The 17,103-nt window shown below is 35.4% G+C and overlaps 1 protein-coding gene across 3 annotated transcripts in view; it reads right to left on the bottom strand.

Annotated features, from left to right (window-relative positions):
* The window catches only part of LOC141397052 (ras-related protein Rap-2b), a 232,473-nt gene extending 217,414 nt beyond the window's left edge, over positions 1 to 15,059 (bottom strand). For all 3 annotated transcript variants that reach the window (XM_073972884.1, XM_073972886.1, XM_073972883.1), the window contains exon 1: positions 14,440 to 15,059. The gene's annotated coding sequence lies outside the window, so the exon portion shown is untranslated. The remainder of the gene's footprint in view (positions 1 to 14,439) is intronic.
* Between the last annotated feature and the right edge of the window lie 2,044 nt (positions 15,060 to 17,103).

Consider the following 17,103-nt stretch of genomic DNA (forward strand, 5'->3'; position numbering starts at 1 on the left):
TTAATACTTTTTACTGCTAATTTCAATTAAATAAATATAATGCTTGCCTGACCTTAAAAAAAAACCTCTTAGTAATAAAATGAATGCACACCCACATTTGGAAGAAAGTCTTATTTTTCTATTGTGTACAATAAAATGCCAACGTTTTCTTAGACGTTATTTTTAAATAGATTACTTAACTTGTCTAAACCTTAATTCGTATATCATTGATGTTTACCTTTACGACTTTAAATATTTAAAATAAAAACTCACGAGCATCGTCTTGCACCAATCTCCAGATTCTCTACTCCTACTTTTCCTAAAACCACCCAAGTGGATACAACCAAATCGTTAAGAATTGCCAACATTTATTTTGGGATGTAACATCACGTAGGCGGTAGCGTAAGACATCTCTGCGACGAGTACAATATGTGCGATTAATTTTTAATTACACCCACTGCTACCATTAAATTCAGCCACAAAGTGTTTCAATGTGAGCGATTAAATTACATTACCGTTCATGGTTTTTGGTGATAGTTAATTCTATTATACGTGGTAAAATGTAATTGTGTTCAGGTGGGAAACTTAACGTGGGTTCGCTCAATTAAATTGATTCATGATTTGGCAAAAGTGGAGGAATAGAATTAAAGGAATAATTGTGAGTGATGTAAAAAAAAAACAACTAAGAAAGTATCAGTCAGCTGACCTGACGGAGATATATCATCAGCCGTATACAAATTTTGTATCACGAGTTTCCTTCAAAACAAGTGGAATCTGTAAGTACCGTAATGTGGTTTTAACTCAAAGGGAAACAATCGATGTCGGGTTTTTTAGGCGGAAGCCCCCCTAAAGTTTTTAGTGTTGTAAAATTTTATGATAGCCAAAGTTTGATCACAATCGGAATATGTTAACATGTTCCTCTAAGGTCTTAAAGTTTCCACAGTAATTTGTATGAGGCCAATGGCGAATTTTCACTAAATTGCTCTAGAAAACACATTTATTGTTCAATTGATAAAACAGTTTTACCAGTTCTTTGCTATGCTAAAAAACTAATCCTACAAAAAATGCTAAAATCGGCTTGGATTTGACTATTATCTATATCTAGTTTTTGGAAGTATGGACTTACTCCGGAAAAAATTTTACCGTTGTAAATGGGACTGCTAGGACAACCTACTGAAAATGAATCAACATTTGCGCCATACATGTGTTCTCATTTTGGTATAATTGCCATATCACGGTATCTCACGATTTTAGCTTTTGAGTACTTTAGCTATACTTTCCGAACAAAATACCTCCAATTTGCTATTTAAGATTGCTAGACAAAAATTTTAGACATACCTTTATATTGGGTATAACCCCCTATAACGGTTGTCCCAAACGAAATTGCTGTAATTTGGTATTGCGGTTTCTCAAATTGGAAGGTATAACAATACCGCTCGATGTGAAGTCTGTCAAATGAGTTTTCTACTGAAGTGAGTTTAACTTGGTATATCGGTTCCTCAATTGGTAGAAAATCTTCAAATGTACGTTCCCGTCTAAACGTTGCAAATAAAGCACGAACAGACACACCACGGAAGCTGGACATCGGTAAGCTGCAAACACAACAGATAGCTACAGCATATTCCACTAGCCCAATTGCTTAATGAAAGCACTCCTCGCACAAATAACATATTAGCACAATGGCAAAATATTGCCCACTCCATCCAAACAGCCGCAAAATCCTTACTTTGATACCAAAAACATCCCAGGAACCCATGGTATGACCAGGAATGTGATGCTCTACAGTCAGTAGTAATGTAGCGCACAAGAGATAACGGAAGAAAAGAAGGGAAGAAAATACCTTTTCCGCAGGAAATAGAGAGAAATTGAAAAGCGGGAGTGAAATAGTCGAGATGTACAGGAGCCAGAATGAAGTCCGAAAGTTTTACCAGAGAGAGAAACATCAAACTGATGTCTGATGATGATAAGGCAGCTTTCGACAGCCTAAAGGTATTCCAAGCCATGTCTGAATTTGGTGTCCCCTCTAAGCTCATTCGGCTTTAACTGATACTAGCTCCTCAGTTAAAATAGGAAAGAACCTCTCCGAACAATTCAGTACCAAATGAGGTTTCTGACAAGGAGACAGCCTTTGGTGTGGCCTGTTCAACATTCTGTTAGAAAAGTTATTCGAGATGCAAATGTCAAAAGAAATGGCACAAATTACAGGAACAGCCACATGTTACTTGCTTATGCTGATGACATTGACATCATGGGACGATCAGTAGAGGAAGTATCTGATAACTATAACTATGTCGAAGAAGAATCAGCAAAAGTCGGTCTGGCGATAAAAGACGAAAAGACAAAGTTGATGCTGTCGACGCGCAATGCGTCCATAGAGCTCGGACCAACAGTGGAAGTTGATTTCTATAATTTTGAGGTAGTAAAAGACTTCATCTAACTCGGCACCGCCATAAACACAATAAACAACATCAGTTGTGAAATAAAGAGAACAATTGTATTGGCCAACAGATGCTACTTTGGCTTAAGTAAGCAGTTTAAAAACAAAGCCGCATCTCGTCAAACAAAAATAACTCTTTACAAAACACCGAAAAAGGCAGTGCTTTTGTGTTTGAGAGAAAAATTCTTCGAAAGATCTACGGAACAATCTACATTGACGGTGAATATCGATGCCGTATGAACCAGCCAGCTGTATCTGCTATACAACGACATCAGGATAGATAAACGTATCGAGATGCAACGATTGCGTTGACTGGGCCATATCATAAGGATGAGCGAAAAAAGAGATGGAAAGACGCGGTATTCCAAAAAGAGAAGCGGTTAAAATATTCCTCTTCTCTTCGAAATAAGCTTCGACGTGGCGGAAGGGCTGCTTTGATAAACGAAAGTAAAACTAATTGTTCCACTTTATTTTTAAACAACTCGTGGTGGAAGGTACAGAAAGCTTGGCCCGACCAAACTTAATGCCGTTCTTACTAGTTTTATACCTTCCACCATAATATGGAGGGTATAATTAATTTTGTCATTCCGTTTGCAACACATCGAGATATTCATCGGAGATCTTACAAATTATATATATTCTTCATCAGGGTAAAATTCTAAGTCGATATAACCATTTCCGTTTGTCCGTCCGTTTGTTGAAATCAAAATACAGCTCGCAATTTTTTAATAGAGCTTTGAAAGTTGGTATAGAGTTTTCTGTTTTTCCTAGGATGTTTGGTATTGCAAATGGGCTATATCGGTCCACGTTTTGATATAGTCCCCATAGAACCGTACTGCCCGATTTTCGGTATATTGAAGGTTGTGGTCACAATAATCCACCCATATGGCTGAAATTTGGCATTTGAGGTAAACGTTATATATGAAATTTGTCGGTATAGGTCCACGCCTTCATATAACCCCCATAGAACGGTATTTCCCGATTTTCGGTATTTTGAAGGTTTAACCTCATTATCACACCGAAATGGCTGAAATTTGGTAATTAGTCTCTTTTTTCCAAAAATTTGTCGGCATAGGTCCACGTCTTCGCATAACCCCCAAAGAACGGTGGCAACAGCAAACCACCGAAATGGCTGAAATAAGGTATTTAGTCTTTGTTGGAAGTAAAAGCCTTTCTGACTAAAATTCGTCGGTATAGCTTCACGTTTCGATATAGCCCCCATAGAACGGTACCTCCCGATTTTCTAGATTCTGAACGTTGTGACGTCAATATCCCACCGAAAGGTTAAAATTTGTTATTTAGTCTTCCACGTGGTAATAAAATATTCCAGAAGAAATTTATTGGTATAGGCCCTCGGGTTCTAATATCCCCCATAGAAGCGTACCTCTTCATTTTCGGTATTTTGAAGGTTTTACCGAAATATCGGAAATTTGGTATTGAGTCTTCTTCAGCCTAAAAACTTTCCGCAAGAAATAGATCGACTTTTTGATATGGCCCCCAGGGAAGCGTATCTCCGGAATTTCGGTATTTTGAAGGTTAGCCACATTGTTTTGCCGAAATTGCTGAAATTTGGTATTTAGTCTTCTTCATAAACGAAAGGAAACTAATTGTTCAGTATTACTTCTATAAAACTCGTGGTGGAAAGTATAACAAGTTCGGCCGGGCCGAACTTAACGCCTGTCTTACATGTTTTATCATACCAAAGTATAAAAAATATATTTATATATATGACGTGGTTCGGACTTATCTGGATTTGATGTTGGGTAGACGGCGACAAACACTAGTCTTAATTATAACTATTACTTTTCTGGTTTTCAAAATAGTCAGGCCTAATCCCATAGTCGTTGTTTTAAAATTTTATTTAAACAACTTTGATTTATTAGTGGAAAAGATTGGCGATGTTTTCCAAAGGGTAAGGCAGGGACTATAGTTTCCGATCTCGCCACAGATCCTCATCAGTCTCTTTGTTTTTTTTTTTTTTTTTTTCAACAAAAAAACTTTGTATACCCATGTGTAAATTGATCGTTGAAATAGATACGTGTCCAAAGAAGCACTCTGATCGAGAATTTCGTCGGCACTACCGAACTCGAGTTTAGTTAGTGCCAAAGAAGGTAACTTATGAGGTTCTGTGGCGAAAAGATGGAAACTATAGTCTTCCTTATCCAATTTTCCCACTATTAAAATGAAGTTGTTTTAATAAAATATTAAAACAACGAATGCGAGATTTAGCCAGACTATTTTGAAAAGTAAAATATAAGTGGTCATCCCAAAAAAAAAAAAAAAAACAACAACAACGCCAACGCCAACGCCAACGCCAACCCTCCTATAATTATTACTCATACAGAATTTTAACCAGCATATAAGGAATGTAAATCTAGTCCCACACAACCAGAATATCAACTACCCCTGCGAATTAACCAAAAAAAATTTATTTCAAGGTTATCATTTTTAAAATGTCGCATTTCTTGTTCCAATATTCGTTGCCATCGAAATTATTACAACATTTCGGTATGGTATATTCTAAAATTTTACAGCATCATAAACTCACAAATTCCAAAACCCACATAAAATCATCTAAGCAATAGAAATTCTCACAACCCAACCACAGATATGGTTTTCAGGTAACTTCTTACATTTTATTATAACAATTGAAAACATTTCTCACGTAATGATGTTCTTTTTAAAATTCTATTTCAAAATAGCTGAAATGTTAAGTGAAATCTTGAACTAAGTCCCAAATAAGAACTGGGATTTTAGTACAAAAACCAGATCAATTTAAAATGTTAAACCAACCGTTAAATAAAGACATAATTTGCTTTCTAACCGCAAATAGAAACGTGGCAAGCAAATAAAATACGGATACGACAGGAACACTCACCAGAAGTTTTTTTCTTCAACACAGAAAAAGCAAAAAACAGCAACACCTTACCCAACAGCACTTAAACTGTTTGGGGGTGGGGCAAAAAAAAGTTTGAAAGGGATTAAAAATTCTTATGCCATCAGCAAAATGTTGAGATCCGTTTTTTCCTCTTTGAACGTAACGTAAAATATCAAAGGAAAAACGGGGAAAGGGAAACACAATTGCCATGACATATCTATCATAAATATGCTCCAATGTATGGATAAAGAGAAAATTGTGATACTATGTGAATTCGCAGGTTGGTCGTTTGCAGTTACGGTTTTCATATTTTTATTTTATTTATTGTTGAAATAACGCACCTAAACGTATACACAAATAGCTATGTATGTATGTACATATGTACATCTATGCACAGTAGAGTATGTATTTAAAACAAAAACCCACAGGGAACTTATAGAAAATATGTTACAGACAAAATTGTGGATTAAAATAAAAGCTTGCGGGGAATTAAAGAAAATATCATAGGACCACCAATGGATTTTTTATTACACCATCAAATTTGCTGGGATTTAGAAGACAAGATGTGACTAACATTTTTAAAATTGTCTTAATCTACTGGAAATTGTATGGTATAAACAATTTTAAGATTTAAAGCCTTGCATGTCATGAGTACCTTATTTTGTAAAAAGGACTATTCAATGTCGGAGTGATTGCTTAGAACATAAATTAATATTGAAACCAATATAATTTAAACAAGTAAAAAAGCATTAAGTTCGGCCGGGCCGAACTTTTCATACCCTCCACCATAAAATATTCATTCCTGTCCCCAACTTTAAGTGAGTACGTTAAAATGTCAGATAATGTACATAAAATGCTTCATTCGGGAGGCCCTTTTTTATGGTGCCTAACTGTTGACAATTTAGGGGTTATAATAAAACATGGGCCTATGTTGACAGTTTTTGATGGGAGCCTTTAATGTCAAATAACTCCTAATTCGGTTAAAAAATTTAGCTAGAATCCTCAAAATATCGAAAATCGGTACATAACGTGGGAACTTCAAATGTCATTAACAGCTAGTTCGGAGGTATCTGGGCTATACGAAAATATGAACTTAAATGAACAAATTTTGTTGCAGAATTTTTGTTGACTTTTAAATTTCAAATTACAGAAAGTTCGTCCAAAAAATAATGCTAAGGTACGGAAAATCGGGAGGTTTGTTTTGGGACTATACAAAAACATGGACCTACGTTCGGTTAAACATTTTAAGTAAAATCGTCAAAGTACCGAAAATCGGGAAGTATCGTTATATTGGGGCCATGTTGAAAATTGTTGATGCAGATGTGTGGTGACCACTACAACCTTCAAATGTCAAATTACAGTTAGTTCTGTTAAAAATTGTAGCTAAAATTGCCAAATTACTGAAAATTGGGAGGTGACGTTATATGGGAGCTATATCCGAACATGGACCTATGTTGACAATTTTTGATGGAGAGGTGTTGTGACCACTAAGAATTTCAAATGTCAAATTACTGCTAGTTCGGTTTAATATTGTAGCTAAAATCATCAAATTACTGAAAATCGGGAGGTGCCGTTATATGGGGGCTTTCTTGACAATTTTTGGTGGAGAGGTGTGGTGACCACTAAGAATTTCAAATGTCAAATGTTCAAATTACAGATAATTCGGTTAAAACTTGTTGGTAAAATTCTCAAAATATCTGAAATCGGGCGGTAACTTTATATGGGGGCTATTCCAAAACATGGACCTATGTCCACTAGTTATATAAGTTTATTGACATTTAAGAACCCTAAATGTCAATTGATAGCTAAATCGGTCTGGAAATGTAGATAAAAACGTCAAAATTCCGTAAATCGGGGGTACCGTTATATGGGAGCTATACCAAAACGTGGACCTAGGTCCACAACTTTTGTTATATAAGTTTACTTACACTTAAGAACCCTAAATGTCAAATTATAGCTATATCGGTCTGAAAATGTAGCTAAAAACGTCAAAATACCGTTAATCGGGGGGTACCGTTATATGGGGGCTATACCAAAACGTGGACCTATGTCCACAAGTTTTGTTAAATAAGTTTAATGACACTTAAGAACCCTAAATGTCAAAATATAGCTAAGTCGGTCTGAAAATGTAGCTAAAACCGTCAAAATACCGTATATCGGGGGGTACCGTTACATGGGGGCTATACCAAAACGTGGACCTATGTCCACAACTTTTGTTATATATGTTAATTGATACTTAAGAACCCTAAATGTCAAATTATAGCTAAATCGGTCTAAAAAATGTAGCTAAAAACGTCAAAATACCGCAAATCGGGGGGTTCCGTTATATGGGGGCTATACCAAAACGTGGACCTATGTCCACAAGTTTTGTTATATATGTTTATTGACACTTAAGAACCCTAAATGTCAAATTATAGCCAAATCGGTCTGAAAATGTAGCTAAAACCGTCAAAATTCCGTAAATCGGGGGTACCGTTATATGGGAGCTATACCAAAACGTGGACCGATATAGCCCATCATCGAACTTGACCTGCCTGCAAACAAAAGACGCATTTTCCCAAAATTTCAGCGTCCTATCTCCATTTTTGTGGATGCTAGAGTGATTACCACAGACGGACGGACGGACGTGCTCAGATCGACATAGAATTTTACCCTGATCAAGAATATATATACTTTATAGGGTCGCAAATGAGTATTTCAATGCGTTACAAACGGAAAAACAAACTTAATATACCCTCCATACTATGGTGGAGGGTATAAAAAATTAGTTCATTAATATAGTAAAATTGTTTAGGTCTGTTTAGAAAACCCTTACCAAAATACACAACAATACTAATTTTTACTAGTTATCGTAAAGGAAAACTTGTTTTCCTTTGTAAAAATTTGTAAATTCTTAAAGGTTCTGGAACAGAGCACAAAAGAAATAAATAAATTTTAAAATTGTAGGAAGACTAACGAAGACTTAATATCAAATTTCAGTCATTCCGGTTGAATAATGTGGCTACATCTTTCAAAATACTGCAAATCGGGAGGGGGAGTTCTATGGGGCAGACAGATTTCAGTTGTAAAGTTTTGTGCCACAATGAAGAATAAATGCGAAATTTCAGCCATTTTGGTTGGATATTGAGGTCACAACCTTAACAATACCGAAAATTGAAAGGTGTCTTCCTATGAGGGCTATATAAAAACGTGGACATGTATTGATAATAATCTTCAGCATTATTTTATACTTCTGTCGAATACTGAATATAAAATTACATCCATTCCGGTTTGTTAATGACGCTGAAACCTTTAAAGTACCGAAAATCGGGAGAGGCCGTTCTATGGGTGCAATACGAAGAGGTGAAAAGTTTTGTAGAAACTTCTATAGCAAATTATAGAGTTTAATTGAACTATATTGGCACAACTCTACGTTTGACGTCTTTATGCATTTGTATGTGACGTGCATAAGGAGGGGAAATATAGGGATAATAGGGATATACAAAGAATCACTCTCTGAGTTGATTTATGTGAATATGTCGGTCCGACCCATGTATTTTTTGTAGTCGAAGTACAGGTCTCATTTATTATCCTATCCCAGTGAAAATAGAGGATGTAAGTAGTTTGTCCAAAAGGCGAACCCTATTGCATTTGGTGAGAATCGGTTCATATATATTTTCGGCCGATTTCAAGTATTTGATGCAGCAAACACGTTATTTACGTTCATTTTTAATGAAATTTGAAATGTGTAACGGAAATTCTTCTAAAAATATATATATATATATATATATATATATATATATATATATATATATATATAAAATATTATATTCAAATCGGTTCAGATTTAGATGTAGCGCACATATTCGAGGTCTGATAAAAAAAAAACATAATTTCCAAATTTCGTGATTCACGTTTGTTAGATTTTCTCTTTTTTATACCCTCCTTCGTAATGTGAAGGGTTTAATTAAATTTGTCATTCCGATTGTAAACCATCGAAATATTCATCGGAGACCCTATAAAGTATCCACACCTTCATATAACCCCCATAGAACGTTTCGATATAGCCCCCATAGAACGGTACCTTCCGATTTTAGTTATCCTGGAGGGTGTGTCGTCAATATCTCACCGGAAGCCTTAAATTTGTTATTTAATCTAGTTATAGTTATAAAATATTCCAAAATGCCTGCAATTTATTAGTTGGTCTTCATTTGGTGTATTTAATGTACCATATGAAATTTGTCGGTATAGGTCCACGCCTTCATATAGCCGCCATTGAACGGTACTTCCAGATTTTCGGTATTTTGAAGGTTGTGGCCACAGCAACCCACCGAAATGGTTGAAATTTGGTATGTAGTCTTCGTTGGGGTATAAAACATTCTCCTCGAAATTTGTCTGTATAGGTCCACACCTTCGTATAGACCCCATAGAACAATGCCTCCCTATTTCCGGTATTTTGTAGGTTGTGTCCTCAATATTCCCCCGTCTGAAATTTGGTATTTGGTCTTTATTTGGTGTATTATATGAAATTTGTCGGTATAGGTCTACGCCTTCATATAGCCGCCATATTTTTTTATAATTTTTTCTTTATAAAAATGTTGATTTAATTTTTGAACAAACATTTTTCATATACATTTGCGTTTTATAAGCTAAAATAAATTCTTAAAATATCGCCATCTTGGCCAAAATCTTAAATTAGAATTATGTAGAATTCTTCGATATTGAAGAATTTATTAAATTTAAAGCTTATTTCAAAATATGCATAGGTCCATATTGGTATAACCCCCATAATTTTCATAAATTTTTGTAGGATTTGTTTTTAAGCCACAACAACAAACTGGTAAAGTTTTTTCATCGATTGGAACATAATAGTGACATGTAAATCGATTTTCTGAAAATTCGCCTTTGGCCCCCATACAATGTGCTATGGAAATAAAGATCATGTCTCCAATTCCGACTCCCGGTCGACTCCCAGTGTAAATTCCTATACCACTAAAAATGAATAAAATGTGTACAAATTTTTAACTTGTTCCTATGTTTGGGCCCATATAGGCTAATCTGTTGGGTTTACCTAACATATTCTTTAGAAAGGGCATTCGTTCGAATATAATATATATTTTTGTGGGCTTATCAAGGACAGCAAAGACCAGTTCTTCATAGATCGACTGTGTAAAAAAATATTCGATTTTAGGGAGGTAATGGATAGAAAAAGTAAAATTTTCAATTGTTGGCTTAAAATGGAAGGTTTTGGTCATAATCGGTTTTGGTCTTTACTAGATTTTCATTGATTCACCCAATAATTAAGATTTTTATCTAATCTTATGTAAAAGCTCATCAAAATATGATATGGGGATGTAAAAAGTGTACTGCGTTATGACCATCCGAATTTCATACTTAATTAACTCATACGAAATGTACCGAAATTCATAAACATACGGGTTTTTTTGAGAAAGAAACGGGTAAATTGAGAATGGACAATAAAAAAAATGTTCGACATAGGTCCACGCTTTGGTGTAGCCCCCATAAAACGGTACTTCCCGATTTTCGGTATTTTGAGGATTTCAGCAAATTTTGTTACCGAACTACCTGTAATTTAACTACCTGTAACAAAACATATCCACCAAAAATTCTCAATATAGGTCCATGTTTTGGTATAGCCCCATGTAACGGTACCTCCTGTTTCCGATATTTTGAGTATATTAGCTACATTTTTAAACCGAAGTTTCCCTTTTTTTGCCATTTGAGGTTCATGGCGGTCACAACACCTCCCCACTAAAAATTGTGAATAAGGTCCATGTTTTTGGTATAGCCACCATATAAAGTTACCCCTCGATTTTAGGTTTGTTGAAGAGTTTAGCTACATTTGTTGGTTGAACTATCTGTAATTCCTTTTTTTAATTAAAAACTTCATCCGCATTCTGTCACACAATTCTGACATTGATCTTCACATAAAATCTTAGTTTTTTTTTGTCGCAGTAGTGTTTTCGTAACTTTTAATCCAGTCATTTTTTCGAAGCAAGTTTTTCTACTCAAAATGCAGTTTTTAATTACAAATTTAAACCAAAAATATTACTAACAATTAAGAGAGGGTTGTAGTCGGACCGGGCCGACCCTAAACCTGGGCACTATTTTATTTTTTAATTTATTTATTTTTTAATTTTGCCAACTCCCAAGAAGAATGGACTTTGACCCCCAAAAAAATTGTACTGTCGTAACAAGTGCCACAAAGACAAAAAATGAAAAAAAATTAAATAATCCGAGAAGAGTACTTAAACGGCACTCTTTTCAAAATTTGTGTGGGAGGCACCCGAAGGAGTGTTCCGATGTAGCCGATATTCGGACGTAGTCCAAGTCTCTAAGAAATAATACGATGTACAAAATTAAGGCCGAACCGGTTTCTCCCTTCAAGGGTTATCTTACGCACTAGTCAGTATAGTTGGCGTCGTCTCAGGAAGTATGGACTTGACCCACCCCCCTCCCCAAAAAATTGCACATGGAAGTAATATTTCAACATCCCTAGTTTGGAACAATTCGGTTATTCTCTTCTGGAACTATCGTGCGAATAATATTAACGAAAATTTTTAACTTTTGTGGGAGTAATCAACGGAAGGGGTAGACCGAAATGGTCTATCTTCAAACTTAAACTAAGTTTAGACAAAATTTACGATACCTAAAATTTGATCCAAATAGTTTGATCCTTCGACAGTTATCGTGCGCACCAGCCAGACAGACGGACGAAAATGGGTAAATCGACTCCAAATTGTCTGAAATGGATTTCGTCCAAACATACTTGGGGTCTAAAATCATTATTTCGATAATCTTAAAAGAATCTTAGAAATAATTTTCGGTGATTTTTATCGAATCGATCAATGAAAAAACAGACAAATATTTCGAGGTACTATTACATTACTTTTTACCAAAGGTATCACAAAAACTTCAAGACCCCGTGCAGCATTGTAATTTGTAACAATTTAAAATATATACAAAAAATTGAAATTGGATATTTTTCCCACGAAAGTTCTCCCGCTACGAACTATCCGCACATTATCCAAAATTGTCGGCATCTTCCTTGACTAAAATTCTTACCTCTGTAAAAAGTTGTCAGTATTAAACTATAACTGCGAACTCTAGCGTGGTTATGGTTACTATACACAATTAAAACTGTGGAACTTCTGTATATACTAGACTGTTACTCTGTTATCTGAGCACGTACATCAACATAATTGGCATCTATGCAAAGGACGAGAGATCGTCTTGCAAAAATAAATCAAATGGGCGGAATGTGTCTACCAGGAATAAAGATATAAGATATATATTACTTTTCTCCAATTTTCACACAAAAGTTTCGGCCAAAAACTATCTGATCATCATGTAAAATTGCAAGCTTCTTTCCTGTCATAAGCTCACACCATATTTAAAATTTCGCGCTGATCGAACTATGATTGTGACCTACAGAGCAGATACAAATTCGGATAAAATGTTTGCTTTTGGTCCATTTCACCCCCTAAATATTTCACGATCATCATCAACAACAATAGCGATCTATTCTGATGTGAAACCGACCTCCATACCAAATTTCGTGAAGATCGGTCCGTAATTGCAGCCTGGAGTTTGATTACAATTTATAACGGACAGACGGACACACGGACTGACGCACATCGCTATATCGCTTTATCTCGCCGAGATATGAAAAATGGTATATAACATTTGAGGTCTACGAGGAATATTTGTTATATGAATTTTTAGCAAAACAAACTTATAATACCCTTACCACATTGTGGAATAGGGTATAAAAACTCAACGGTGGGGCAAAAGGTTTGTTCAGTATCAGTACGAGTATGACTGACATGCAATACAAATAAGATTCCACCTTAAGGTGCTTCATTTGGCTGCTGATGATATCGACACTTCCAAATAATAGTATGCTAAGTCTAAAAAGTGAGTTTTGCAGGAGAAGCTCTCAAAGTGTGGAAATTTTTTTGAACTTCAGTACTATGCTAAGTCAATATTTGTTTATAACTTCTGTTCGGATTGACCGATCATTACCAAAATTTGACAGAATTTAAGTTAAAGGACGTTCGACACCTCCAAATAATAGTTTGCTAATTCTGAACAGTGAGTTTTGCAGGACAAGCTCTAAAAGTTTGGAAATTTTTTTGAACTTCAGTACTATGCTAAGTCAATATTTGTTTATAACTTCTGTTCGGATTGTCCGATTATTACCAAAATTTTACAGAATTTAAGTTAAAGGACGTTAAATATAAAAATGTAAAGAACTTGAAAACATGCTAAGTCGACTTAGCATACTATTGTTTGGAGGCGTCGATATATAGGTCTATGTAGTTGTTAAATTTATAAAGAAATAAAAAATATATGCTCTGTTTCTGAACCTGCAACCTGATATCGAATAAAAGTAGTAAAAATCAGTAGATTCTTGCAATTCGGGTCCAGATCATATATTTTATCTTTTTTATTCGGTCTTATAAATCCTCATTAAATATGATAGACATCAGCGACTAATCCTAATCAAGTTTTTTACATAGAAATTAAAAAAAATTAAAATTAATTTGAAAATATCAATTTTATTTTTAAAGATGAACCACAAAATCAACTAACTCATTAATCATTAGCACACATTCACAAGACATGTTGGCATTGAAATCTCAGTAGCAACTGTAAAATAAACATCATCATTAACTGGCTTCATATGATAATAACCCTGGCGATGATGACGATGATGATGTATCATTTTGCAAATTCGTCTGATGGTTTGGGAAGCTGTCAAAACTCTCAGAAGATAAGCCTGCTAATCGTCTGGAGGAGGAGGAGGGGTAAAAGCTATTTTAAAACCATTCAAGACTAAATATATCGTAAACTGATAAGAATATACTTGTATGTACATACATACATATGTATTTACATATACAACATACAATGTACATTGTATGTTTTATACGTATTTTATGTAAATTCGTGTTTCAACAAGTCATCTCTAAATTCTTTACTTTTGAAAGGATTTCAATACTGAAAAGGAGAATATGATGAAAAATTCCTAAACGTTTTCCGTTTTCTTTTTCATTAGCCAATTCAATTTCAAATGTATGTGAATATATTTGCATACATATGCAAAAAAAATATAACAACAAAAGCAAGAATGTCAGAATACCTTTGATAATAAATCTCTTTGAACCAGGCGTGAGTTGTGATATGACAAAAGAATTCCCTTTAGAACCAGGCGATGAATGAATGAATTGTCGACACACTAATACTGGGAATGTACCACGATTTCAAGCAAGTAAGCAACACGGCACATTCAAAACACACACACACCACACTACGTACAAGGAACCAAGGTAAATTTCGTGGGATTTGTTTTTCTTTTTTGACAATTTTCAAAGATTTGTTTATATTCGCTTTTTTATTTGGTTTACAAATCTTTTAAATTCTTTTGGTAGGTAGAGCTTCAATTTTAATACGTTTAATTTTTCTTGACAATTTTTTCCATACAATTTTCAAATTCAAATGTTTTCACTTTTATATTTTAAACAAAAGGATATTGGCTGAAATACACATTCCCACTCACAGAAATATAACACTTTCACTACAATAACTGCTCGCTCACACTTCCGCTCAAAGGATAATTTCAATCGTTTCGCATTGAATACCCGGGAAAAACTGATTTTCACTTGATGCATGTGTAATGCCAAACTTATGTATGGATGGAATTCTGTGTTATTTTCATTTGCCCGCCTCTCTTCTCCTGTTTTGGTATCCAGCATTTTGGTACATTTGTTCTGTGTCGGTGGCCACAAACATGTTGAATGTCGTCAAAGCTTTTCTCTGTTTTGCCCAACACAAAACACTCCGGGTAGAGGAAAAGCCCAGCAAGAAAATTCAGATAACGAATATTTTTTGTATGAAAAACAGAGAGAATTGGAAAGAGAGTAGTGTTTTGTGGCATTTAAAGAGAAACAGGGTTTGTATATTTCTTATGGCTGAATAAGATTTTGCTCCCTTCTCCATGAGAAGCTTTTGTGCGTAGCTCCAGTTAACTGCTGTATGGAGGTTTTGTATTTAATTAAATTTAACAGTTGCAATTCGAAACAGGAAATGTTAACACTCCAGTAAAAATAACTTTGTTTCAAATGAGATTTAAAGTTTTCTGATGTGTGACTTTTTTTTAGTTTCTAACATTTCTAATTGAATTGGAAACAAAAGAGTGGAACAATATTTCAGAACATAAGTAGGAACTAGCAAAATAAAGGAATCTAGTCTCTACGAATACTATAAATAAGTAAGAACGGTGCACATTGGTTCAGAATCGTTTTTCCTGGTCAAAAATCTGTAAATTTTGAAAGGATAGAGATATTTTCATATATTTTTTTGTTCGACAGATAACACAATCAGCTTTGCGATGCATCAAATACGCAAAAGGGATGACGGGCGTAACGAACCCGCGGATCCCATTTGAATCCCAAGATTGTCTGTCTCGGAACGAGCGGCTTTCGGGTCAGCGTCTGTTTTCTCAGGTTAGGGGCGGCTATGAACTACGCGGGCGTTTGCCATGCATCATGCGGCTCGCTATACAAATGTGTCTAAGCCAAATAATGGCAAAACAACGCATCCCTTCTGGGAAAACGTAGGTTGCTTGCAGGCCTGATAAGCACAAAAATACATTATCAACGAAACAGCACAAATAATTAGAAATGGATTAGTAAACATGGTAAAACAAATTGGATTTCAAACACGGACACGATTCGGATCATGGAATGTAAGGCCGTTACTGGAACCACCTCGGCTGGCTCAAACATGCCGCGAAATGAGTCGATATAGATTAGACCTCCCAGGATTATGTGAAGTGAGATGGAACAATAATGGTGAAATGAGAACTTCCACGGGCCATCACTTTCTTTTGGAAATCAGAAAAATCACCTTAATGGAGACGCTCTGCCTCTCACTGATGAAATGCGAAAGTCTATGCTGGACTTAAGACCAATCTCGGAACGATTAATGACTGTTTGTTTGCTATATTAAGATAATAATGTGAGACAAACAACATCAGTTGTGAAATAAGAAGAAGAATTGTATTGGCCAACAGATGCTACTATGGTTTAAATAAGCAATTTAAAAACAAAGCCACATCTCGTCAAACAAAAATAACATTATACAAAACGCTGATACTACCCGTGCTAATGTATGGCTCCGAAGCATGGGTACTTGCGCAAGCAGATAAGGCAGTGCTTGGTGTGTTTGAGAGGAAAATTCTTCGAAAGATCTACGGGCCGATTTGCGTTGACGGTGAATATCACGAGTTATATCAGCTATACAAAGACATGAATATAGTTAAACGTATCGAGATGCAGCGATTGCGTTGGCTAGGCCATATTATAAGAATGACCGATGATGAACCCGCTAAAAAGGCGTATGAATACATGCCACATGGCGGTGCACGCAGAATCGGGAGGCCTAAGCTTCGATGGAGCATACAAGTGGATGAAGAAATGAAAACGCGCGGTATTCCAAAAAGCGAAGCGAAAAACAGAGAGGATTGGAGATCTTTTCTTAGTTCGGTCTATGGAACAAATGTTCTATAATGGGCCAGCTAAGTAAGTAAGTAAGTAAGTAACCATCTTCTACACCTGTGTATGGGCAATCAACTTTTCGTCGGTGGAACTAGATTCCCTCAGCGAGACATCCATAAGTACACGTGGGAATCACCAGACGGTGTAACCACAAACAGACCACATATTGATTAGCAGGAAATTTGTAGGGTGCCTGTTAGACGTAAAGACCATAAGGGGCATCGCATCAATCATTGGATTTACTGAAA

Source organism: Musca autumnalis, unplaced genomic scaffold (assembly GCF_047663935.1).
Source record: "Musca autumnalis isolate F117 unplaced genomic scaffold, ASM4766393v1 scaffold_3, whole genome shotgun sequence".
Taxonomy (NCBI): Eukaryota; Metazoa; Arthropoda; class Insecta; order Diptera; family Muscidae; genus Musca; species Musca autumnalis.